This window comes from Ischnura elegans, chromosome 5 (assembly GCF_921293095.1).
Source record: "Ischnura elegans chromosome 5, ioIscEleg1.1, whole genome shotgun sequence".
NCBI lineage: Eukaryota > Metazoa > Arthropoda > Insecta > Odonata > Coenagrionidae > Ischnura > Ischnura elegans.
Window position 1 is genome coordinate 64804449 of NC_060250.1, and position 26324 is coordinate 64830772.

Here is a 26324-nt window from a genome sequence, read left to right on the forward strand (position 1 = left end):
AGACTGAAGTGACACCTGGAACTCTGCAACATAAAAAATGGGCTAGGCATATAAGGGAGCACGAGGTGATAATGCGAATACAGATCTCAATCTAAGTGAGTATAGTGATGCTTCATGCGTAAGTCGTTCCTAAATAGCCGGAATTCCAGGCCAAAGGCCGTATGTTCTCTCTTCAACCGGTGAAAGAATGGTTATCCTACTACAGTTTTATGATACAATTACATTACAATTGATAGTGGTCCCGTACCAGTCTCGCTAACCTTTAAATACTGGCTGATTGATGCGCTTGGTTACTCAAGCTCATACCAAGAACACGACCTTCTTCAGAGTAACAGTATTGGAAAGAATCCCATGAGTCATTCAAATAATCTAATTTCGTCATATCCAACGGTCTCCCTCATCAATATTTGACGAAAAATGTTATTAAACTGAATTAAGGACATTAAAATAGATTGTAAAAAGAAGATAGTCCTATTTACAAATGGACGTGTACATAAAAATATTATTTGATCGAATGAGAAACTTATATCTACTCTATATAAACTTATATCTAATTAAGCAGAAGAAACCCGAAATTTTTCGGAACATATGCTTAAAACCGATAGCTTAAGATGTAAAATGTAACTAGAGTTTGTAGGAGTTTACGTAGATATTATGGAATTTATGGATTAAACTAGAGGAAAAAATCGTATGCTCTAGAATAATTAATTAAATAAACAAATTAGAGTCTCTATTAAAAATTGATTAAATGGAAGGTTTAAAGTAATTTATATCATTTTATTACTACTCCGGTAATCTAAGATTAACATCAGATATCAATTATTCAATCACAACAGCCATTACGCACTAGGTAAAGTTGGTAGTTAACGGCGATACTTTGTGTAACTTGCTGTATATTTTGAATGAATGACTTAAAACTTCGTTTTAATCGTTACCCGTTGAAGATGACGTAAATCGTCGAAACCATAGACATAAATAAAACTTCTGTGGGGAAGCAAAGTTTAAGACATTCATTCAAAAAATACTCATTAGGTACTTCATCCCGAAGGTTGATTTGGATAGAGGGGGAAGAGCTCCCCCTGGTATAGTGCACAGACGGATGAATGCGACATACTCAAGGTAAGGAGAAAGGTGCCCTGTTTATTTCTCCCGGCCATCTTGAAAGATTCGGGGTTATATAAAGAATATGAACCCGAGATCGTTCAGTTAGAAGTCAAGTGATCCAACCATTAGACCTTACAGCTCCCCAATAACAGTCATTATTATCATTAAAGGGTTCAACTGATTAAGGTAGGTTTCCATGGAGTACTTAAAAAATACTCTGTCAGTCTCCCCTACCTCCATGACCTTCTCTCTTCAATTCATAATAAGGCCTACTCCCTTTCATTTCATCCAAAAATCCAATTGTCATCCTCCCTCTCCCTCGTTTACCCAACATTTTACCCTCAAACACTGTTATCAACATCCCCTCTCCGGTCAGTACTCCCTCCATCCATACTTTCTGTCTTCTCCGTATCTCACCTAGAAACTGCCTCTCCTCACCCACCATGTCCCGTATTTCGAGTTCCTCCTCCTCTTCGTCCACTTCACTCTCCATTCTTTTCCAGGCCCACATCTCAAACGCCCACACTACTTCTCGTGTCACTTCCCAAACTTCCACGTTTCCTCACTGTCAAGCGCTACACTCACGATCAGACACTTCTTTAGCCTTTTCGTTACCAGTCATACAGCCAGTAAAAATTCCAATTTCCGTATACATTCATAATGAGCCAAAATAAGCCCAGACGTAACCTTCGCCACGAAATGAAAAAAAAAAGCTCGGCTCGCAGTGTTAGGCACGAAAAAAATGAAGGCTGTGGGAGAACGGATGGGAGAAAATGAGACAAAGGCACCTGAGCGACTCGTGTGAAACACATTCGAAGCGCGCTTGAGATATTCTCCGCCGCTGTGCCCACGGTCCCAAGGCCAAGGAATAACGGTCATAAAGGCGAGAATGAGATGTTCATACTCCCGCGCGAAGGGGAAAGGAGATAAGGCGCTAAGTCATTCATAATTGTCGCGAGATTTGGAACAAGATATGGATTCTGCAATGCAAGGCACGCGACAACGACGCACGCTTCTAAACGCCTGTTTCGCAAATTTGGAAATAGTGACAAAATATGTTGAAGCGAGGTGCGTTAAGAAAGTCGAGCGGGATAAGAGAACAGTATAAAGGCCGTTTTACAGGGGGAATTTCATTTCGTAGGTTACTACTGAAAACATTCGTGAAATTGCGAGAATTCGAGGTTGGAGTTAAGAGCAGGGGCTATTTTGTCATCTCGCATTCATGCATTCTGGCATGCGTTCTAGCAATTCACCGCTTTACATGACGTAATTTTGACTGTGCCTTCGTGCATACGTCAGATTGCGGAATGACGTGCCCCGCGTAAAACGGCCTTAATAGGGTAAGGCCAGAATATCAGCGAGAATCCATCACTAAAAACAGCGTTGAAGCGTATATCAAGGGGACTGCATAGAGGAGACCCAATTCCATCCCATAGGTGGCTGATTTCTGTTGCCACTCCGGTCGCATTTTAATCGGTTTTCAAAAATGTCCGCGGCGCGGTGATGAGTGCAATGCGATCCACTTTTTTCCGATATTTTGAAGCATTACGTTTGTTATTGCAAGGAATAGCATTGAAAAGTAATGAATGTGAAAGATCGCATTATCATGTGTATAAATTTCGGTTAATAGTCCTAATTATACCTTATTTCTCCGTGAAACTCGGATCAATTTGTCCGTCAGCGACACGAGTGGGGACTTTTGTAAACTCACTTAAATACGCGATGGGTGACAACAATTTTAGAGGCCAACTTGAGGATCCTCTTTTGTAATATTCGTGGCGCATATTAACCAAATTAACGTGGGAGGGAACGGGGAGATTTTCCAGAAGAACGAGAAATCCTTGTGACCTTTCCGCTCGGAGAAAATGGCGCGAGTCAGGGAGTGCATCCCATTTAATGGCAAGGAAAGGCGATTATAACGACTCTGTGGACTAAATCTCAGTTTAGCGGTCATAATGACGGTTCCCACATTAATATGCGAGATTTAAATTAACATTATTCATGCAAACCGCGTAATCGCACAGTGACCAGTCATTGACGAGAACACGGCTCAACCTTGAAGCATCTATTAACAACCATCTTCTCAAAAAAAATTAGAGTAGTTACTTTCCACACTTATTTCACCATGAACTCCGAGAGTCTCAGCTAACAACAGAAACCTTTGTCGACGATGAAACAAATGGAAAGCCCTTCTAATATTAACTGCCTCAATAATTAGGCCACACATTAGGGTAATTCTCGGTAAGGCGAAATAATGACTGCCTTCGTTATCAGGCCACAAATTAGTGTGGTTCGCCTTAAGTTTTCTGAAACATAATAAATAATTGGGCATTCACGCATGAAACTATGGCGGTCACTAAGATGGAATTTAGGGGCTTTGTGGCCCGCAGGACAAATGGCTTGGCTTGGATTCCGAAGATTCTGGGTTCAAATAGGTGTAAGTGTGTGGGATGCCCCTAAATTAACGAAATTTCGATGCACTTCTCCGCTCGCTAAAACTTAGCGCTGTATCGCAGATTGTCTCCTAAGCTAGGCTATAAAGTACTCAGGTAATTCAAGCAATATATATTAAAATGAATACTTTTGCCAGCAGTTTTGGTCAACTGCAGCACAATTTTCATTTGGCAAATTATGCTTACCATAAAAGTACTGATAACTCATATGTTAATACGAAAAGGCGCCTAAGTTTCACTGATACTATAGTGCTACCATTTTGCTAGCTACGATTCTCGTTGTGCCCGTACATTACAAAAACGATATTTCTACTCAAGTAGTGATCGACACAACCTTGAAGCATCTATTAACAACCATCTTCTCAAAAAAAATTAGAGTAGTTACTTTCCACACTTATTTCACCATGAACTCCGAGAGTCTCAGCTAACAACAGAAACCTTTGTCGACGATGAAACAAATGGAAAGCATGTATCTACATGACAGATTTTTTTGATGTTTTTTTATAACATTTACACGCAGACGGTATGAATGTAACGAGTACTTAGCGGTGAGGGGATGCTGGAAACAGTATTAGAGGGTATAATATTGGGTAAACGAGGGAGAGGAAGGAAAAAAATAGGAAAATTAGATGAAAGAGAGTATACCTCATTAAGAATTGAAGAGGGAAGTCGATGAAGGGAGGAAAGACTGCCAGAATACTTGTTAAATACTCCATGCTAAACTACCTCTTCTATAGAATAATTAAAGATGAAGCGCCAAAATTTGAACGAAAAATTGTAATGGGCATACTCGCATTAAGGAATTCGAACTAGCAAAATTTACTACTTTTCTGCGAAGAACTTCACCTAACTTATTGCACAATATTTCATAGGTGCTAAGCCTCACTAACTCCCAAAGAGGAACAGCCTAACAAGATAATTCAGTGACGAAGGCAATCATTTCTGCCGGACCAAGGAGCTTCGATCCTCTCTTCCCGACTTCCCCAGCCTCTCTAGAGATAAAAGCGACGGGACCGTCCAAGACGTCTTCCGCCTGCCCTCGTGAAATTGTCCCGCGGTTGGGCGTGGACGGAAATGGAAGACATTCATCCAAATGGGCACGAGAGCGACTGCAGCGCGGGCCCCATAAAAATCTTCCCGGAATGGAGAATGGAAATGAGACCGTATACCCTCTTGACGGGAAAAGATAGAGGGCGGAAAGAGAGACTCCACCGACTGACTCTCTCTGCACCTCGCCGCTCACTTGATGCCATCCCATATCTCACGCATCCATCTTTTTTTAAGAGCCGAGAACAAGCTCGACGCTGAGAAAAGCCACGATTAACCCAAAGGCGTAAATTGATTCCCTCCCGCTGGGATATCTCGCATCTGAATAGAGCACTTTATCAGCGAGGAGCTAAACGGTGCCTTCACATTTATATGCAATTGTTTAAGGGAGAAACAAACAATCATCCTCGACAGCCAGTAATTAGGAAAAGGAACAAAGCGAAGGGGAATGGGTCATTATGCCGGCAATCATGAATTGAACATGACGAGAGATGTTGAATTACGGTCATACAAATGCCAATGCATGGAAATAAAGTCTTCACAAAGGTGGTCCCTTGGTTAATAAAAGTTCGGAATTGAGTTGTGCAGTGCTAGTTAAAAAAATGTCACTCGTTAACTGTCAAACAATGCTTCACTAATTAAGTGGAGAATCATCGGAGTTTCGGTATAAAATGTCATATCCAATACAAATATCAAGACTTACAAACGACATTTTTAAATCTATGGTCAGATGATGATAAAATTGAAGAGTGAAATGTTATAAAGTAATACTTATATTTTACCACCGCTATAAAACACAATCCCGAATTATTATATAATAAATGTGCAAGAAATAACCTATGCATGCAATAATAAATGAAAAACTTTCTCGAGTGTTGACGCGTAACATTCAGGAAGAAAAGGACAGAAAGTAATCTCCCCATACCGCGGCATGGGAGATGTACTATGCATCGAAGACGAGTGAATTCTCGAACTTTAGGGGCCATCTGAGAACAATGGCTTTTCCTCTATTGCTATCATGCCATTAGAGGAAAACTAAAGCTACAACTTGAAATAGGAGAGCACGAATGTGCTATTGAAAACGATACCGTAAAAAATTCCATCTGAGCCACAGCAAAAGAAATAAAATTCAGAGGATTGGCTGCATCCTTTTAAGATTTCTCGTCTTAAGGAAGGAGGGAACAACATTTATGGCTTGAACAGGAATGCTCTTAGACACCGATCCTTTTTAACAATAGCACTTGAATACTCGCAACGTAAGAGACCGAAGGCATAGAGAGCAGCAAGACATTACTCTTTTCCAGTATTTCGACCTCGCAAGAAGAGAAATGCTATTCAAATGAAGGCCTAGACAACAGGGTGTCCAGAGTTAGAGATTTGCGAAAGTGAATCCGCTTCAATCACAGCAAAACGAACGAAAGATCTTCCGGTAAGCGCCACAGCCTGTTAGGAACAATTTCACGAAGCAATTCCTTGCCATTACTTGCTTCTCTCAAGTTTCAAGAGCATAAGACGTTCCAGAAAAAGAATTAATACGGAACGTGGGACGTCGACGAATGATTTTCTCGCCCGCGGACTAATCACTTGAGAGAAACTAAGCTTACAGGCCTGAATTACCATTCCCGGAGTGATATGAGGAACACGAGCCGGGGAACAAAAGATTCAAGACCGGGAAATGTCAGCGGAGGACGGATTTAGTCGATTTGTTCCACACGTGCTCTCCCCAATGACCGTGTTCCTCTCTTCGCGAGATTCTAGACTAGCGTTTTCTCCGCAAACGCCCTCGATGCACCGGGAAACGTGAGATCCACGGCTTCAGAAAGACGGCAAAGGGGGATGAAGAAAACCCGGGACCCATTTCCGGGCCTCATATCTCTTTGGCCACGCTGAGCGATGATACACCAAGCCATAAATCTGGACAAAACATTTAGGTTTTATACGTAAAGCTTCCTTTGAGGCCTTTGAGGCGGGGTGAACCCTAGGAACATAATATGGAATCCTCTCACCCAGTTTGGACACATGCGGATAACGCTTACTAATCTATATTTAACAGCAGCTGTTTTAAGTGTGAGGTGTTCAAAGACTTCAATCGGGAATTGAACGTGCGACCCTTCGGTCAGCGGCCCAACGCTCTATCCACTGGTCCACCACGCTCCATATACGTATATACATATCCCCTCTATTTTTCATCAAATGATATTGTTATATAAATGAATACTCATTATTCTGCTCACTTCATTTTACCAGACCGATTCAAACACCTAAGGGCCATAATCAAGAGACTAAAGTCGTTTTAAATGGTCGCGTAATATGTAAAAGTGGAATATGACAAAGTATTATTTACTTGACAACTTATGATTCCACCAAATAACCGTCAATGCAGAGCACAATATGGGATGATGAAAATAGGATGTAATGATAATTAGGTTTTAGCATAATGGAAGCGTATCCGATTGAAAACAGACTACTATAAGAGGTAAACACGATTTCATGGCATTGGCTATGTCACAATCTTGAGGGACTATTGTTTCACAATTAGCGTTAAAATAAATACAGAATATATTCCGAAAGAAGAGATATTCTGGAGTACATTCAAAGAAGCCTAAGAGACAATTAACGAAATCGGTCTCTCTTGTAATATCATTATACTTCTGTAAACTTTTTTTCCTCATTTTCGCGTAAGTCCCTGACTGCATAATATGAAAAGAAAGGTGTAAAAGGAAGACAGAGGGTAGGGTGATTATTGATTCAACAGTTTTTCAATTATTTGCGACACAAAATCGTACTCTGCTTCCTGGATATGGATGTCGCACGGTAGGTCATAGCGCACGACCTAGTCATTAAAATGAATCACACGATACAGAAGAACCCAAAAAAATAGCAGAGGAATTTTTGCAGAAAATTAATCTATGCAACTTGAGATGAGTATTATGAGTAAATGGAAAAATATGAAATAATATGTGATAACGATGAGTAAAATAACTGTGCCATTCCGAAAAATAGCTAACGGAACAAAAACGTATTTATTTAAAAATTACGAAGAAGAGAATTGAGTAGAAAGGAGCCAGCCACACTGTAGTGAATGAATTCCAGATTCTCTTTCAAAGTATATCAAGGCATTAAAATGAAGATGCAGAGGTACTTTTCATTACTTACACCTCGTCAAAATCTTTAGGTAAATAAGCAGAAACAACAAATTCGCAACTTTTCTCTAAAATAAAACAACGTACAGATATTTAACGTTAATATAAAACCCAAAAAAAAGCACAAGGAATAATAAGAGACTGGAGCTCCGAGTGAAACGATATACTGCAATGGAGATATTTCTTATCTATACTCCGAAAATTAAATAGCGCACAGCTCTAAAACCTACAATTGACAATTTGACCAATCAAACCAGAACATCGCATAACTACATCTTGAAAAAGTCAAACTGCCTTTCTTTTCCTCACTCAATCGAAAAAGGCTCCTGATAAGGTAATCTGGTCACAGAAACCTTACCTCTAACAAAACTTGCAGTATGTGCATAGCTCAAATATGGGAGAATAGCATCTCCCTCTACTCCGCACGGGCTCTCTATAGATCATCAAACCGCGTTCAAACACAGATCATTCAGAACTACTAATTTTTTCGTCGCAGGAGAACGTTTTCCAGGAGAAAATAACATCGCTGAGTCCAGCCTTTAAAAAAATCACATAAAAAGGCCTGAGTTTCTCGTGCCCAGCGTATTGAGGTGAAGGAAACCGGGCAAGAAAAGAGTGGGAGGGATCATGAGAAAAAGGAAAAATTATAAGAGAAGGACAGCTTGTAGAACACCCGAAAAATAACATCCTCTCGAGTCAAGGCTTTCAAGGTCGGGATCCAAAACGAAGGGCAGGAAAAGTTCAAGCACCCAAGACGACCCACGGCCCAGGTCACACTGGTCCGGTCATAACAAACGTAATCAACGGTGGGACAGGCAGACAACACCTTAAGGAGCCGATTACGCACGAATTTCCGTCCTCGTGAAAAGGAAAATGACCTCGGAGGAAGGACCAATGGGTACCGCCCTTCTCACGTTGACCTCCACGCCAGGCTCACAGCATTTCGCCCGAGTATCGTCCACCGAGTTGGAATTGGAAGAAAAATCCACATTCTTGCGCTAAAAAATTCCTTTGCGCGAAATGAACGACTTAATCATGATGAAAGTGAAATTAATTCCATATACAGTGCCACAGGATTAAAAACGCACAATAACGTACCCTGAAAACCAATTGGCGGAAGGCTTAGCCAGATTTATTTTATCACTGCAAATCGAATGAATTTAACAGATAAAAACTAATTTGCTTCATAATACTAAAATTATCACTCTCATAAAACCTACAAAAACCCTGAGAGGATTTGAGACTGTAAGCTAACGCTGGACTTGCCGCTACATTGTATGGGGAAAATCGTGAGAAATCACATGCGCTCTAACCAGCAAGTCATTTGCTTTAAAATGAGTCAAGATAACCATCTACACATTATTCGTTTGCCTCATTTCGCTGACTTGCACCCAATTTAGCTTGACTGCTTTTGAATATTATGATGATACGGAAATGGATAACGGGAGAATACATATCATAGGATTATGCGAAGAGAGGTGGAAGGATGATGGGGACTACTGGAGTGATGGGTATAAAGTTATCTGCAGTGGTGGGGTAGGGAGGTAGGAGGGAAGTCAACGAAGGGTAGCTTTAGTATTAAACGAGAAGATGGGTGTGGTAGGTATAGGCCAGGTAAGCGAAAGGATCTTGGTGGTAGAAATAGAGGCGACCCACCAACCTTGTGGTGGTTCAATTTATCCTCTAGTAATCATAGGGAGGAAGAAGTAGATGAGGTGTGGGAACAGCTCGAGGAAATAATTAGAGAAACTCCGTAATGTATAAGGCTAAATATATGAGGCTAGATTATTATATACGGGTTAAGATAAAGGAAAGAATAAGGTTAGAGATTAATAAAAGGGTTAAGGAAATTCATTAGCTATATTAACAACAGTATTAGCTGGAATGCCGTTGGGTAAGTGGGAAAAGGTGAGGAAGAGATGAGGAGACAATGAAAAAAAATAAGCCTTCTACGTACCTGAAGGCGGAAAGGGAGTTAAACATTGGTATTCAGCGCCCAGATCAGTCAAATATTCTGAATAAACCTGCAACAAACGCTACGTTATCTATAACGTATTTCCCAATGTTCAACTTCGTATTTATTATCCTTAAGTTCCAAAAGGCCTAAATGCCTAAAGCCTAAAGTATGTAAACCTAAGGCCTCATTCATCCACATAGTTACCATTTAATAAGCATTGGACCAAGCTTCGGCTACTGACAATTTCGTAAAATGAGGCTTCAACGCAATCACCTTAGTTTTTTCATGAGGAAGTCTAAGAGGGGGTTTGCCGAGGAATGTCCCTCGAGCTGCTTTGTGGCAATTACGAGAAAGCGCACCGAAGATAACGGGTTTCTTTTCGCGAAACTTCGACATTATCTCCAAAAATGGCTTCCATTAATATCCATCTCCGATGAGGTATGATTACTCGTCACCATGAGGCGAAAGTGAAATTGCCGCTGCCAAAATTTCAGGCATAAAATACCCGCTGACGATCTAGAAAATTAAGGAACATATGACGATCGAATAAAAACCAAGACGAAACACAAAGAGAGCAACGGAGTTCTGAGTAGACGGAAAACAAAACTGTAATCACTATTCCAATCAAATTTACCTCCCACTTTCTTCGAAACTTTTCAATTTCGAATGCCATACAAATGGTTGGATTAGAATGACCGAGCATACTCCGTACGTGCTTCACTTGGTTCATTGCGCAAACCTGATAAATAAAAAAAATCGCTTTAAGTAGCAGAACACTAATTTCGCATGCGTTCAAATTCGAATTGCGAAAATTGGAATACATATGCTAGCAGGTATAGTAAGCGCAGCAAGTCATTCCCTTCATCATTTCTGCTGAATTCGGAATGATTGATGCCAGAACCTGCCCCGACTGGATTATAATGGAGTTTCAAATTTATTATTACACATGCCATAGAATATGATGCACATAGCAATGATATTTACAGTAGGTTTCTGAACAAGTGTCGGGTATCATAAAATGAAAAAAACATGAAAATTTAGAGAATTATGTGACTTGGAACTGTTGTTCTATTTGTTTAGAAATCATGCAGCCAGAGCTTTTTATATCGTGAAACATTATTTGACTACTATCGATAATTAAAGATTGATCTTCGAGAGAATCTCAAATCAAAAACATAAACAAACATGAAACTTTCTCATTGAACGACTGCTCTAATATTCATAAAAACTAATTTGAAGGTTTAATTTTACACTAGGTAGGTAGTGATTACGACTGAAAAGGGAGAAGTGGAAAAATTGGGTGGACTGATTAAGATTCTTGAAATAATTAAAAATGCATTACACACATCTATCTATGTTTTTGGTAGTTGGCACAGCAAGTCATGCAAATTTGCTGCAATTTCCACTGAGAGAGCACCTAACCAATAGAATACTAGGTGGATTATAACCATTGTGATCTCATACTATACTCAGCCCCTGGATGTGCTGTATATGTGTTGTATCATATAAAATGATAACAAAATTAGCGTAAAGCATCAGGCGGCAAAAAATGTAATAAATTCAGAACCCGATAACATACGTCAGAAATTGGAAAATTCTGAAAAATTGAACATAAAAATTATTCGACTTACGAACGACGAACTTCACATATTTCACTCCATTCTATCTTATAACCGCGTAAGATATAACCATCCATCTTCCCATCTCCTTCCCTCAATAAATCCAACCGAATTATCTGACGGAGCACTTACGATACACGTCAGCGACACCAATGAGTTCGTGACGAAATAAAACCACTCTTCCAGCTCCATCCCCCAAACGCAATCGAGACTGCCGCACGGGTATGTGGGGCGCAATTTTCTCTCCGAGGAAAAAAGAAATTCTAAATGATGGAGTCAAAAAAGTCAACGACTTTATAGCCCTTGATGTTTTCATAGTCAAAAATTCAAAAGAAAAACGGAAATGAAATAAAATACATTCGTGAACAAGGGCCTAGCACAATTTATTTTTCGCATTATGAAATGTTGACTTACATTAAAGTCTGAATAATAGAATCGCAAAATTATTTTTTTTCCTCATTGTATCAAGTTAAGAACAGCAATAATTAGGATGAAGAATCGATACCTGGACTAAAAATTAAGAATGAATTAATAAATTTTTTGAAAAGTAATCACATGATCAACACATAACCCCAGAGAGATAAAGAGTTTCTCCGAAACCATCGCGCATTAAATTATACAACAAAAATCGCCAAGGTCCGGCCGTCATTAAAAAAATTTCAAAGCCCTGATGTTAGCACATACGTATTTTTGATTCCTTTCACCAAATATTAAATATGGTTATATAATACTCGACCTGAAATGGAGAAGTGCACAATAAGCCGCTAGCGCTATATCAGAACAAGTTTTATTGTACGAAACGCTCTCATTTTTATACTATTAGCGAAACACCTTGTGTAACGTCGCACTAACTTTTGATTAAATAACAATTAGAAGAATACTACAAGCTTTGTGGCTGGGCTGAGGCATTCATCAAAATGGCTTATACTTGCTTAGAGAATGCTTGCCTCGCTGCCACCCTCCGCCTCACAATTAGAACTGAAAACCTCACAGCAACTGTACATATGGCTGCACCAAGCTTTCGATCATCCTGATCTTTTAAGTCCACTATTTCTATGAACATGATGTCTTTCCGTCTTCCCACTACTCCTCACCCTTTCCCCCTTTTTATCCTAGCCTCCTCAATCTTCTGTCATTCGTTCAGCCCCACTTGTATCCTTCCCGAAGAATACCAAGAAACGATTGAAAATATGAAACTACAAGCGAGAGTGTTTGTTTTATTTTTATGGATCGTATAAAATAATTTTGACGCTTCCTTAATTAATTTGTTGCTAGCTCCGACAGAGTGTAGGGGCACATTATGGTGCCTTAAAATACTGGTGGGAAAGAAATTTTTTAAAAAATCCCAATTATTTGAGCATAGGAATAAGGGAACAGTAGGTCGCCATGTCATTATACATTCTAATGCACATGCGATAAAGAGCTCACGTGTACTGAGAACTGATAAATAATCCACTCACACTCGATTTAATAGAAGTCTTTCCGTGTACATACCTGGAAGAAAGGATTTCGAAAAATTAGTTCAGAGCCATGGTCTTGAAAAAAAGAAAACAGAGCTACATCCACACATACAAAAAAATGTGCAATGCATAATCAATATTTTATTATAATAAATAAATAGCATCACGGCCCGACATACATTTCCCATGATTCTCTGAGTTACTCGGAAGAGAGTGCTTTCGTTACATTATCACTGCACAAAACGGCTTATAGCTGCCACAAATGTACTATAACTATACGTCTTTTGAATGACTTCACTCTGGTATATTAAAGTACGGTAATAATAGACACGTTTTATGAATAATTCATAAAATAGTCAGGGTAAAATAATACAAAACCATTCGACACGAGTCAGCCGTAATAGGCATCAACATACATCAGCTTGAGAGAGAATTTTAGCATATTGAAAAATTTCGCGACTCTGAGATCATATAATTGTAACCTTCGCGCGTGCTCTGATGGTAATCAAGTCATCGATAAATCAACTACCCATACCCAAGTCGCACAGATAACATGTGTACAGCCTCTTTCGAAAAAGAGACCGAAAAATCAGAGGCATAAGGCCCCGCGCCCAAGTTTCACAAGGGTCCGAGGAACGCAATTAAAAACCGCAACGGTTCCATTGGTATATATTTGGCGCTCGACGCGAAGCAAGCGAAACGTTGCCCTCAGGGTTCTGCACTCCGCGGAAGCGAGTTTCGCAAGAGGCCTCGTAAATCATAACGCTAATCCCGTAACTCCGACACGTAACAACTCATGACCCCTATGAGCTCGTTTGTATTCATCATCATTAGGTCGAGGACATGGGCTCGCACAGCGCCTCCTACCAGCAAACTTCGATGCCTGTAAACCCTCCCCACTCCCAACCTTTCCATCCAGGTTGACTTATTCGATCGACGGGCCGGGAACAGCAACCCAACTCTGCCCCGGGCGCCACGAATTTAATATCGACCAAAAGGGGCTATATACAAATGCACGCGAAGCATAGACTGGACAAGACATAGACGCGACGCAAGATAGAGTGAAACCGCCAAAATTGAATACCTAAGTAGAGGGAGACCAAGGAAAAGATTGATGGATCCGAGGATTTGAGAAAGGTAAGGGTTGGGAGGTGGGGAAATATATTATAAAAGTATTTAACCGATTAAGGTAGACTTGCATGGAGTATTTGAGAGGCACTCTGGCAGTCTCCCCTCCCCTTCATAGGTATCCTCTCTTCAATTCAAAATAAAGCCTAATCGCTTTCATTCTATCTAAACATTCTATTCTCTTACATCCTCTCCCTCGTTTGCCCAATATTCTACCCTCTAACACTGCTTCCAACACCCCCTCCCCGCTAAGTACTTGCTCCATCTATATCTTCTGTCTCCTTATGTAGAGGCTCCCTCTCCTCAACCATCATGTCCATCACTTCGTCGTTCCTCCTCCACTCCGTCCACTGAGGTAAAGTCGTAAGCAAGACGCGTAAATGCCTAACAAACAGCCATATTTGGTCTTTTTTGGTGCCATATTGGCCATTGAAACTTACGTTATTATCTTGAAAACTTCAGAATATGTACAGTAGGCCTTAGTCAATAATCGTCTTTACCTCAAACATAAAAATAATTATATCTGAGGAAATACTTGACCAATTTTTCAAATTTGGGATGAAGGCACAACTAGGTCGAGGTCTACTTTATATACGAAATAGTACAAGATAAAAGCGTGAGTATTGAACGAGCAATACCCCACCCAAAACGACCGGTGCGGGATGCGTCCTTGATTAAGGCAAGGAGTTTTATGCGCCTTGTGGGTAGGCTGGAGTTAAAAGTTGAATTACAGAACAACGAAAATAACTATTTTGCAGTCTCGGTGGCGGCAGGGCCAAGTCCTTGTCTGCCAAACCGAAGGCCAGATTATGAGACATAATATATAATAATAATAATAATAATTTATTCTTCCATGCATACATATTTTTTACAGACTATTACATCCATTCAAGGAAGTAAGGTAGCCCATAAGGCAATAATCCTGTGTTTGGGCTAACTTCAATTTTCATAAATTGCGGAAATGATAACACATACAACCAAAATACACAATACCTTGAGAAAAAAAAATACATGTGCGTAATAATATAATAACAGAGCTGACCTTAAGATGAGATACAACTTATAATGTACAACAATAAGGACATACATAAATTATCAATATTGATAATCGATATCGGACACACTGAACATGCTACGATTTTAGTCATATTCAGTTCAATATCCAGTACTGATATAAACATCGCTTACCAAGGAATTAGTTCTATATCTTTCCTATTACCTTTCATGGATATCCTCCCGCCTCAGACCTCTTGCAAATCAGTGACCGAAATAGGGTATATTCTTCAACGAGTCTTCTACTATCTATAAGAATGGACAGTAAAGCAGAACAAATACGCAGACCCCGCATGAATACCCTCATTTCTCCTTCGTTTACTCACTCCCTAAGCAATCGGGTGACGATCGCCTGAGGAATTTCAATACAAAAAAGGAGAGTTCCCGTTTCCGGACTCAAAAATGGGAAGAGTACGCATTCCTTCCAACTTCTATTCACCTACAGAGCGATCTCAAATGGACCACGGCGCACGGTAAAGGATTAGGTCTCATGTCAATGTTCTAGAATCGTATTAGGGCCGCGCAGAGTGGCAGATAATGACGACGGGTAACAACGAAGCGAGACGTAAGGTAAGGTCGAGTCAACGCGACTGTAATTGATCACGAAGGAATTGGAAGAAGAAATCTATTTCAGTATTTTTAACTTCGACTTTAACTTTTTAATTCGAAAATATATTAGATTTAGAGATAAAATTCTTCAAAAATTACAAAAAGATACGCCTGAACGAATCCTGAACGCCCCTCCGCACTTGAGCAAAAATTAACGTTTGCCCTTCGAATGGTGACTTTCCTGGCATTCAAGCAGACCCTGTCTACATAATTTACCATAATCATTCAAATAGAAAAAATATGACCCAATTGAAATCGAAACTTAAAACAGCAAAAGACAGATAATATTTGATTGTCGTCATGGATGCTATGCCCAATAATCTAAGTCTAAAAATATGCCACGGTGTTTTCCTCCGTCTGATATTTCTACTTTCATAGAATAACCCACAGTGCTATCAACATTAAACGAAATAAAAATTCAAATAAAAATGTCATCGAATCGTCGAGCCATAACCTTCACTTCAAAACAGAGTAATTCACCTTATTAAGGAAACCATCTCTCTATTTATCATTGTATAAAATATTCTGAGTTGAATACACTACTTTTCGGACTGAAAACCCTAAATTAATTTTAACAAAAAATCTTGGATAAATTTATTCCAAAAAATATTCAGTAACTAGCTTGCAGAAAATCATTTTCATGTGCAGCATATTTTCAACGGCCATTCATTGAGGAGGAATTTAAATCTGAACTTTGACTTTTCGACTTAGTTTACGTCAAAGCTATTTTAACACAGATAACTGCTTCCTTTCTCAAGATGCAAAGCCGAGAGTAATAAGGAATAATAACAATAGAAACAGCAACACAAATTCATATAAAAAGGAACAAATTCGAAAATTTCCCAAGCTTAAACGCGCAGAGATTTTTTTTACCCTCAAGAACACTTGGAAACCTTTCTTTCGAACTGGAGTGAGATAATGTGATCAACCCACAGAGGTGATTCATTCATCACTGGCAAGAGACGCGGGGAGGAATGACCCGCTGACGTACTTGATCCAATTCCTATTTCCTACATTTGCACCGAAAGAACACCTAGATTCCCGAGTACTTTGTACAACACCAACGCTTTGTGTGGACAGCTGAAGGGGATAATACCTTTCACTTTGTGAAATTATTGAGCTCTAAACTTTACCAGAACAACAGTCGAGTCAAGGATGGTTGCCTTTTAGGAACTCTCAACCTTTCTTTCATCCATGATTTTGAAAATACCCTGATGGGCTGATGGCTGGGGTAATGGACCATATAACAAATTATCTGAAGAATTAACTAATACAAAAAGCATTTTTAACTACGATTTATAAATACAAAATAATGATAGCCGACTAGTTGGGGACTGGCAAGTGGGCTCCATCGCCCATCGATGGAGCTTCCGAATCCATTCACTCAACGGTATTAGCAGTTTGATAAATTCAAAGACTGTACTTAAAGTTCTAAAAGCTATAAATCTTCAAAAAATTATTTTATAAACACTGCATTGTGAATTTCATCAACCTTTTTGAGGGAAATCGACGGAGAATAGATACTAAGGCTCAATGCAGAGCTATCGCCCTGACTGAATGAACCGAGAGCAACAAAGACTATACCACAAGTCATAATTATTTTCTAACTGACGTGGGGATTTGAACGCTTGACTTCGATATACTATATCGTCAGTTTCCTGAGGAAGTAAGTGCATCGGTTCACTGTCACCTGAGTTTTTATTCCCCAGCCGTAAGCTTCGTAGGGTATATTCATAACCAACATTCCGACTAATCACCATATACGTACCGAGAAACATTTCATTAGTAGGGAAAATTTGACCTTCGAGATGGAGGGGGTTTGATTTACTAACGGCGAGGGCTAATTTTAAAAATCGGCTTAATAACTGGTGGCGATTACATGCCGATAAATTTCGCGGTCTCAAGGTTTCACCCCCATTGATCTTACTGGTAACAACCATGCTCGAAGGAATGCTCAATTCCACTACGCATTTAAGGACCGGATAATAGCTTTTTGAGCAATTCCTCAAGGCCACGCATTTATTTTGATAGATGACATACGATTCAATAACAACTCGTATTGCTAACCAGTTTTACAACATTTAATTGATAGTTGCTGCTTGTGTTCATTAATACGTATGTTACGAAGTGAATATTGCAAAGGAATCCGCACTAGGAACTCATTTTACTAACTAAAATCGCCCCCTGATGTCGGCCTGAGGCCTATCCCATCTCTATCCTATCCGTGACAAGGATGATAATCGAAACTAAACGAAGTCAAAACCAGTAAAATTTCATTAGTTTCGTTCCCAGGAGCGAAATGTAGAAATGAAATGGATTTATACCAGAGAAGCTAAACTCAGAGTCGAAACAAAGTCGGAGTCAAAACTTCTTCGGGTCGAAACCGAACTAAACCTCTGGGACGATACGAAACACGGATAATGCTTCGCATCGGAGGGACCACGTGCTTCACCTTAGGACGGTTACGTTTAGACCTACACACCAAGCATAAAGATGTTAGATGCATGGGGCTCTCATATTTTGACCACAAACAGGAGAGCGGTGAAGGCAAACTGGCCATTCGATTTTTAAGCTCAATATTTTAACTTCTCTACGAGTATGTCACACGTAATGGGTCGAAACTACAACCTCTTTTTCCCCTCCACTCAACTTCTGGGATCGAAGCTTACTTATGAGCAGCGGCGTTTCGATTAATTTCGTTTCGTTCCCGGGAGTAAAGTTTCGTCCCGCGTCGAAACTAAACTCCTTGGTGATTTTAACTTCGTGCGGGAAGGACACTAAACCCATGCCTCGTATTTTTGTTTCGCTCTGGGTCGAAACGAAACATTTTCGTTTCGTTTCACTTGCAATCCCTGGAGGCTTCGACGGACTCTCAATGCGGCGGTGCGGGCGTAAAAGTCTCGGTCCTAAGGAGTCTAACCCTTCGAGCCCGCCCTGGGTAGGTACTCGTTTCCGCTGTAGTTCTTAACACCTAAGTACGCACTAAAATCAGGAATGAGAATAGTCATCATTAAATTAATCGCAATAACATAATATTTTACATTCATATCAGCGCTAACTAATCATGCATGATTTTCTACTATATCAAATTTCCATTCGATAATATATCGATCATTTATCCAATTTGTATACTTTGATCTCAGTTCTCACAATAGCTGATAAGTGTTAAAAGCACGGTAAGCACGATGGTCAAAAACGGAAACCACGTTTTTGAACGGTTTTTTACCCACAATGCAATTCAAGCAAACATTTACTGTGCTAGTGCTACGAAAACAAAAGGCCGTGCAAGTGACAGCTTTTCTCTCCACAGCAACACATCAATCACCCCCGAGTGTTCACCGCGGGAAAGAGACGGTCCGAGGCGGCCGCTGACATGGAGGATCTTACGCGGGAGGGAAAATATCGCTCCCCGAGGGGACGCGACAGTCTTGGAGTGACGTTAATTTGAGCGACCGCTGGCATGGACGGCGTACATAGGCAACGAGACCACTGGCGTGTGTTTGCACGGGGTTCGCGAGGAGGACGGCCTGAATACCACGTCCGTCCACACCGCCCAGAGCAGGCTCGAACCCCACTTAGCATCTGACACAAGGCGCGGGCTCGAACCATCGCCTCTCTTTCAAACTCAATCAAGACCACGCCGTTGTGTCGCACGACGCGGCTGCCCCGACCAAAAGGGGAGCTTTCCGCGCGGGTTTTGCTCTCGTTCCGCGACACCGTGGACGTGAAACCTGAATGCGAGGAATTCCACCCCTCGGAGCTGCGACATCGCAACCCAAGTCACCGACAAAAACCAATACGCATGATTAGTGGCGAGCCGAGACTGCAATACTTTCGCTGGATTGACAGCGTTACCGCAATGTGGACGATTGTGTTGAGGAAACGCACTTCAAACGTGTGTAATCCACCATGTATTTGTGAATAAGATGCAATTTTCCGCTTACATAAGTATGAACGGAGACGCAAGGTTTCAAACATACTTCATCATCTTTGGGCTCAGCGTATTCGAAATCAGTCGCCCTAGTAAATAATTGAGTCTATTAAATGGATTACTGCATCTAATTCATGTTAGATGATCGACCGGATCCTTCACAGCGATCTAAGCACCTAAACTTGCCGAACAAAATTTACGAAATGTACCACTTTATGTGGGTTTTTGCGAACGAACAGAATTTTTAATTCCGCACATATTTATTGGTATACCATGACCAGTTTCAAAACTGTCAGGCCTTTTTCAAGAGGAATATTAAACTTTTACTGCTAATGAATATCCGTTGATAATGACACGAAGGCGTTGATGCCGGAAAGCATATCCTAGAAAGCGTAGTTGCCTGCAAAGTAACTCAGAAATAAAATGGTTCATCCTTCGATTTCCGATCAATTCAAGCCCCTTCTTAGTAACCCCTGGCCTCTCAGATGTAGATAAAAATTGATTTGAAAGCTTAAATTCCCAAATTTAAAAAATCCCATTGGAAGATTTTGCGAAAATCGTAAAAAGGTCAGAAAGATGGGTATTTTCAAAATAGCTGTTTTCTCGAACCCTAAAAGATATAGCTGTATTTTCATCAAAAAATGAGAGGTCAAGGGTCACCTCCAGTCCGAAAGAACGAGGAATGATTTTTATCCGGTGGCGATTCAGGTTAAGACAAACTCATTCACGCTCACAAAACGGGTATACATATTTTCTATTTTATTATCTCAACCAAACAGACACGCCCACCATGGTTGACCTCGACGTAATTTCATAATGGGGATCGCAATGCGCGCCTCAACATCTGAATTACCGGTGGAACAAGACTGAGAGGCCCTTAGGCGTCCGAAAGGGGTTCTTGTGCATTGAAATATCCGTTCGTAGAGAGAGAGACAAAATGGCAATTAGCGGATTGGTGCTTTCCACGGTCATCGCCCCACGACCCACCCCACCCTTCACTTAGCAATCCTCAAGGGCAGACACGGCCCTTTCGCGCATTCGTCCGGTCGCCCAATTGATAAATCATAAGAATGCGTTCTCTCCCCCTCCGCAACAAAATATTTAGCGCGACTTTTCCTTTTTGAACGAAAGGGAATCTGTTTCCATTTTAACCAGGTTAAGGCTTTGCTGGCCGACCCCGGTCAAGCAGTTATTACGAGCCATTTTAATTCCTTCATTTCGACTCAATTCTTTCTCTGGTGTTACAGATCAAGATTCGCTAAGTCAAAGACCTACTTCGTTAATACGACCAAATGACGGGTGCATTAAATAATTGTCTGAGCCTTAGGCTTACAGATTTACTTTCCAGATTACCCTTCCACTTCAAATTCTCTGCGTGTTAGCTCACTTACTTTCTGGAAATTGAGATCGTGTTTTGAGGAAAGAATTTGTAATTTCACCCGCAAGATCAATTATATCGAAATACGCTCATACGAATCAAAAGCAAGTAAGGACAAATTTATGAAATTAATTTTATTTTTAAGATTCTCAAAGAGTGTATCTGCAATCAAATTATTCACTGCACTTAACCGACAATTACCAGCCTTCGCACGCGCTTGGAAAAGGTATGAATATGCAACGGATGCAAATCTTTTCAGATATACTTTGTCTTATACCAGTCCGTATACTGAAGAGAGGATTGAGTCATTATGTACTTCCCGCACCTAGGGCGATTGAGTTACAGCTTTACTTCCAGAAAAAAAATTGCATGAAGAGTCGTATCGTAGAATAAAAACACATAACTGTGCCATGGCATGCGGCATGTTCCGTAAAACAGCCAACTATTTATTCTAGTTCTCAACTGAGGAAACTGATGTCAATTCTAAAAATCAAGTGTAAATAAATCTTATTCTCTCAAGATATAATGAGTAATACTATTTTAAAAAATCACAGCAATAAAATAATTCAGGATAAAATAAAAGCAATTTGTTTGGATTTCGAGTAAGTAAGTACTTTTATTATAGGTTTTAACAATTATTATTTTCATACTCACTATCACTACAGTGATCAAAATTTACTAGTTGTGACCGTTGTAGTAACCACGCGGCATTAAAACGGAAAAATACGAGCGCAGCAAAACACTAGAACATTCGCGCTTACACTCACCATAATTATCGTTTGAAGAGAATGATTGCTGTTTTAGCAGAAGCAATGAGAAGTACTTTTTTCCGTAATATATCAGTAACCTTTGAAAATATCCCAGGAATATAGTAAATTCACCATTACAAACAGATATCAATAATAATAATATAACTTATTCCACTTATATTGAAATACATTACATCAGAAAAAAACTTAAATAATGGTGGAATATATAGGTACCCCTTATGGAATAGTTTTGGGGCTACTATCTTACACTGTTTGTACAGGTTTGGTGCAAAAATACATGAAAAATAAATTTATTCCGTTGTATTCAGTGATTTGTTTTCTTACCGATTGCATTCACTTGTGATATTCCAAAAATGTACACATGGATAACTTTCTTACATATACGCATAAGAATTAAAAACATACAATATATCTTTTATTGGAAAAGTTTTTATACCACCTTTCTTAATAGAAACTATATTTTCCCACTAATATTCAGATTGCACAAAAAATTATACAATCATGCACCAGGATTACTTATGTATTCATAAGGTCTCAAAGGTATATATATATATATAAGATAATACCCTATATGTAATAAGAATATCAAGAATATCCACACTTTTTAGCAGCACTATACCACATTTTATTCGCTATCAAGGAAGCTTTCGGATTCAAACATAAAGTGAGGTAAACAGAATAACGATTTGCCCACGAACATCACAAGGAATATAAAATACATCGATCCTGAAATTTCAATAAGGAAACTCAAAAAATAAGAGACAAAATACTGAGGTAACAAAATTTAACTGTCCAAACGGCTCCACGTTCCCCAATATCCTGAATGCCAAAACTGGGACGCGACGGAAGATTTTTTAGAAGGACGCGAAACGTGGGAAGAAAAAATATCGCCGAAACAATGAAAGGCGACTACTCTGAAAATTGTTATATCTGAACCCGCATGCGACCCGTCGCGTAACATGCCCTGTGGATGATTTTTATCGCTACGATAGTCCTTGGAACGAATTTTCCCGCCGCACCTTGCCCCAGTCTCCATTCTTGGGTCCTATTCATTTTTGCTTTTACAAAACTTCAAACAATCCCCATGCAACGGGACAGACAAAAATGCCAGCAAAAAACTAGTCATTCGCCCATATGTTTCGAAAGTCATCTTACCAGAGGATCACGCTAACTAAAATGTTCACTCTCCACGAACTTACGTATGGGGACTGCAATGTTGGATGTGATACGTCACCAACTATTGCCGAGTCCTACTTGATGCTGAGATTATTACCTTGCCTTTTATAATAGCGTTTAATGTGTAGTTGTGATACCTATTAAGACAGCATGCACAATTTTATATCTTGCTGATGCTAATTTGAAATGCATGTCTCAATAAGCTGATAGATAAGTTTCGACCTCTGATCCTTATTTATTCTCTCTTCGCTAATTCGTAGCAATATGATTTAACTTGTCAACGAACACTACGTTGAACGTTTAAGTTCCACAGCATTGAAGATCTTTACTGTACTCTCCCAGAAACTGCCTGCGGCTGTGACGCAAAGCCGTATGGGTTGTACCCTGCGGGCGAAATATATTTACGACCAATTGCATCACTAATTACACCATAAGAAACCTTATAGATGCTTAGAATGGAGTGACTTTACCCGAATATCCCCTTTAACTTTTTCGACATTCTCATCACCAAGACATCCATGTAAATGTGGTGATCTGTAAACAATCATCCTCTATTTCACGCGTTAGAGACTAGACTTTTCTCAGCAATGAGAGAAGATGTTCAGGCAAATATTTCAGCGATGATTTTTCAAGGTATAGTGAATTTTTATCACTATATGAGTTCTTCCAGGGGTATTCAAGGGTTGCCAGCGACAAAAAGCTAGACAGGAACTCTACAACGAAGTGCACTGCGTGATTCATCAAAGAAATTGACGAATACCCTATCAAATGATAATGAAAATACGTGGATTAGAGGATAAACGACGACGAAAAGATAATGAGAAAGAGATAAGAAGAACTTTCTGGAATAGGTGAATTGATGTCGACATCATAGAGCGATGGAGAACAGATAAGGGAGAAAAGAAGTCTTGGCTTTGCCTAGTGCCTCAACTACTTAGCTCCGAAGATCAATTATTATTCGTGATAAGAGATAATGATTAATTGATTTGATCGGACCACATAGTTGACCAGAAAATGTTTACGCCAATGTCAGAGTGTAAAGATAAACGCATAAATTATCACTACCTTTTTAATTTCACCGTTATTTTAATTTCTTTTCGTCTCTACCCCAACTCTGGTGGAGTAATGTATGTATGTAAATTCCGCCCGTTAATAACTTTCGGCCACACGTAAGACTTTGGTCTCGAGACAATACGCCTAAACATTATTCTTTATCTCAAATAAGGAGCTTTTAAGTTCGTAGTGTGTTCACTGCTGATTGTAATTCATGATATGACGCTACGAGTATGATTTAAGAGCCGTAACTCCAGGTGAAGTATGCGTCAATACAAAGACACAATAGTACAATCTGAAGATTTCGCACGCGATTTCAGTCACAACGTAACCACCTAGGCGTCGAAAAAACAAGTCTTTGTCTCCGTGATATTGTTCCCGTAGACCATCGCTCGAAGCCCTAAATTATGTTACGTTTATTATGAAATCGCTTTTCGGAGATAGGGACTGAAATTGCAGGAAATGAGACGCGAAAAAGTATGAAACAAAATGAATGCAAAGAGATTTTTTTGGCAAAAGTTGTTCAACTCATTGTATATTTTACATTTCTATAGAAATAAATTCCTCTTTAGCATTTACACCTGTGCGTGAGTATCTTGATGTACAGTCCATTACCATTACTATTTCATTCCCACACAAGTTCATTATAATTACGTTCCACATTTTTCCTTGATTTTAAACCCGTGAAATCTATTTATTTTTTTCCTTTTCCTACACTTACAATCATTCCCTCGTAATGGCTTCGAACAGCCCATCGCCTGACGACTTTACCTTCTCGCAGAATTCACCTACCTCTCTTTCCCTGTCAAACTTTTCATTTCACGTCCTATTATTTACTACTCCGTTTCCTGATTTATTTATCCCTTAACCTCTCCAACGCCTGGAGCAGTTGGTTTTTCGCTTTTACTTCCATCTATTATACATTCTTCAATTCCTTTCACTTACACACACACAAATGAAGTAAAAAACGACGCTTCTGATCTCCCTTCCTTAACATCCACGCTTCAAGGGTAATAGTTCAGTCCAAGCTTAAATAGTTTATTTATCGCTTCCATATCGCGAGAGGGACTCTAGATTTCCGTGTCAAGACCCCCGACCCAAGATTATCCTCATCAACTGCACTTTCATCCTCTAAATTCAATCTTCCCGGTCTGTTCCTACTGTCGCAGATCTCTCACATATTCCTTCCATATACACTGAACCTCGTCTCGCCCAGTTAGCATTCTTCCATCTTTAATGGATTTAATTTTTGACATGGCCCTCTTTTTTCGCCCGATAGCGACTTTACCTTGTCGCAGAATACACCTACCTCTCTTTCCCTCTGAAACTTTTCATTTCCTCATACTGACCTTTCCACCAAGCCTCCCTTACCCCATAATTTAAAGGCGTAATCAATTGATAATTTCACTACACTTCTTATTGCCCACCTCTGTGTCCACGTTCTTCCACTTCCTCCTCCTGTCAACGTATAAAATTGACTGCCCGACTGCTTTGGCTATTACTGTCTAAATCATCTCCCATCCTTCGAAGCTCTGCAGTCTTTAAATCTCCAATCTCCCGGATGAATTCCTTCACTAGTTCTTGATATCCTTACCTCATCGCCCCCTGTAGAGCTTCTACGATCTATTTCCTCGCCTTCCTAATTTTTATAAGTCTTTTGAATCTAGCGTTGCATTTTCTAAGCACTAGGTTGTGATCCTAATCCACTAACGCCACAAAGAAACTACGCGAGTTTTTCACACTCTTCCTAAACCTCCGTCTACGCATGATATAGCCTATCTGATATCTCCCCGTATCCTCTGAAATCTTCCATATACACCTTCACCCTTAATGATGATTGAAGCATGTATTTATGATGAATAACTTGTTTCTCCTACAAAGTTCTACTGCTTTCTCTCCCCTGTGGTTCCGCATTCCTAATTAAAATTCTCCTATTTCGTGTCCATCCCTCCCTTCCCCGACTGAGGCATTCCAGTCCTCCATCACTACTAGATTTTTCTTACCAGAGTTTCCCTAATATTTTCCTCCAGGTATTCATACTCCTCCTCTACTCCTTCCTCTCAATGACTTCTCGTGGAAATTTAAACTAGATTCGCCACAATATTGGTGTGTAGTACCTCAAATTCTGACACCAGAATCCTGTCGTTTACCTCGTCTATACCTACCATACGCTTACCCTCCTTATCGTTTATTACTAAAGCTGCCGCTTGTTGACTTTCTGACCACTACTTTATATAACCCTATAACCATCACTCCAATAGTCCACACAATCCTTCCACCTCACTTCTAATTATCTTACGCAGCTGCATAATCGAAAGGCCCTGGCGGGAGGGCCCAACCTGATTTTTGCCTGCAGTGTGTTGACACCACAGTTATTCTTAATTAAATAACAACCGAAGTGACTCTTAAAGTTGTGTTGAGCTTACACAGTAATTTTTTATCC

At 39.9% G+C, this 26324-nt stretch overlaps 1 protein-coding gene across 1 annotated transcript in view; it reads right to left on the reverse strand.

Moving 5' to 3' along the window:
• Positions 1 to 26324, reverse strand: part of LOC124158984 — an 801817-nt gene that overhangs the window by 472256 nt on the left and 303237 nt on the right. The window lies entirely within an intron of this gene.